This window comes from Montipora foliosa, chromosome 2 (genome assembly GCF_036669935.1).
Source record: "Montipora foliosa isolate CH-2021 chromosome 2, ASM3666993v2, whole genome shotgun sequence".
NCBI classification, from domain to species: domain Eukaryota; kingdom Metazoa; phylum Cnidaria; class Anthozoa; order Scleractinia; family Acroporidae; genus Montipora; species Montipora foliosa.
Window position 1 is genome coordinate 31,202,673 of NC_090870.1, and position 2,500 is coordinate 31,205,172.

General features: G+C 41.1%; 1 pseudogene; it reads left to right on the forward strand.

Annotated features, from left to right (window-relative positions):
• Nucleotides 1-2,385, forward strand: part of LOC137991495 (uncharacterized) — a 2,532-nt pseudogene extending 147 nt beyond the window's left edge.
• The last annotated feature ends 115 nt before the right edge of the window (nt 2,386-2,500 follow it).

A 2,500-nucleotide genomic window follows, 5' to 3' on the forward strand; every position in this document is an offset into this window, starting at 1 on the left:
AGGTTGTGTTCTAAACATTTCACACCTGACTGCTACGAGCGTGATCTCCAGGCAGAACTCCTTGGTTCGAAAAAGCGAGCATCTCTGAAAGCAGATGCTGTTCCATCGATATTCTCTCATGGACCCGCTCCGAAAAAGCCTTGCTTATCGTCTGAGAACCGTGCCCTTGAAAAAGCAAGACAAGAGGTGAGAGTTTGAAATGTAATAGAAAATGAGCTATCAAAAACCTAAACAAGCTTTCCTATTATCATACTAACTATCAAGGCCATTTTACGTCCGAAGAGTTTATCCCTGTGGTATTCATACAGACATGCATACTCACATTGAAAATTGACTTTACAGACATAGCAATTCTTATGTATAAATATAATATACACACAGCATCGCTGTTAATAAGCTAAAATTAAGGTATTTTTATTCTGAACACTACAAATTTTAAATATATGTCTATAAATATATTGTTCTGGTTTGCAGTACATTGCATCTGTCACCAAATCAACTGCTCAAATTAATGAAGAAGCAAGTACTTCTCATCAGCCCCCAGATTCTAGCAAAGTGGGTGAACAAGCAAGTACCTCTTCACTACACGATCAGTTCTTGAATTTTCACCCAGACACCATGCAAGTGGAATCACAATCAATTCAAGTCAATTTGCCATACAAGGGTGTTGATTTTGGTTGCCAGGTTAATACACGTGGTGCCCAATTAATGATGAAATCAGCTGACACCCAGACCCCACTGGTTTGTAGTTCTCACACAGGCACTCAATTTGAGGAAAGTGACATTCCTGAAGAGAAAGGTGCCATTGCTGAAGAAGCTGTTGGCACTCTCTCACCTGGTGTCTCTACAAAAGGGTGGTACTTACCTCCCGTCAACATCTGGTGAAATGTCAGATGACTCCAACTTAGAATCAGACCATGAAGATGAAAAACCAAACGTTTTAAACCCACAGGATGATACTAAGTTTATTGTCTTTAAGCAGGAATTGTTTAAGCTTTTCAAGCGATGCCCTGAATGCGGTGCCCAAGTTATTCAGACAGACCAGTCTACACAAGGAACTCAATTATTTGTGACCCTCATATGCATTAATAATCATACCTTTTCCTGGCAAAGCCAGCCCATGCTTGAACGAATGGCAGCTGGAAACTTACTGCTGTCATCCTCTATTTTGCTTAGTGGTTCTACTTACACTAGAGTAGCTTCTCTAGCAGACATCCTCAATTTGAAGTTTTTTAGTGAGAATACCTTTTATGCTATTCAAAATAAATACTTATTTCCTGTAATTAATGAATTTTGGAAGAGGGAGCAAAATTCTATATTTTCTGGACTAGCAGGCCAAGATTTGTGGCTTTCAGGGGATGGGCGCTGTGACAGTCCTGGTCATAATGCAAAATATGGCACATATACGATGATTGATCAGCAAACTGACAAGATTGTTCAAGTAACTGAAGTGAACAACAGCAATGCAATGGAAAGGGAGGGATTTAAATGCTGCATGGATAATATAAAAACAAAGGGGGGCAACATTAAGGTTATCGCCACTGATCGCCATGTTGGTATCAGAGCTGACCTAAAGAGAAATTACTCTGAGGTTGATCACCAATTTGATGTTTGGCACTTGTCCAAAAGTATAACTAAAAAACTTATGGAGAAAGCCAAAAAGAAGGACTATAGTGACCTGTCTGCATGGATTAAGTCAATATCAAATCATCTTTGGTGGTGTGCAGAAACATGTGAGGGAGACAATGACTTGTTGCGGGACAAGTGGTTATCCATAGTCCATCACACTGCTAACATCCACTCCTGGAATTCTGCAGACTTGTATCACCAATGTGCTCACCCACCTATCCCTCGAAATGTTGCTAGAACCAAGAGGTGGCTACGGCCTAGCTCCCCAGCTCATGAAGCACTCAAGGAGGTTGTTTTTGGTAAAACCCTTGTGAAAGACATCCAGCAGTTGACCTTGTGCTGTCATACAGGAAGTTTGGAAGTGTACCACAGTGTCCAAACCAAGTATGTCCCTAAACGTCAGCACTTCTCCTATGAGGGTATGGTCGCACGTACCCAGCTGTCTGCCCTAGACCACAATGCCAACACAGACAACATGCCACTGCATCAAAAGGTGCCAACCAACGAGAACTCCAGTACAAGGTGGTCTTTCCAAAACATACCAAGGAGTGGGTGGCAAAACCAATTTTAGAAAAGACAAACAGAGATCACCTCAGGCCAATGTTAAATGCTATTATTGCCAGAAAAAATCGGAAACCGCATGAAAGGAGTGCACCGCCTGCAGCCCCGCACATCCCCCGAAATATTGCTAGCAAACCTAGGCCTGCTAAAGACGAAGTCACTACAAAGCATACATCAAGATTTGGAAACACTTAAATTACTCACACATACAGGAGTGGTTGAAAAAGTCTATGTTCATTAGAAATCGTTTTTTGTCTGGTGTATTGTTGAAAAAGTCTAACAAGAAAAAATACCTTAACACCATTTCATA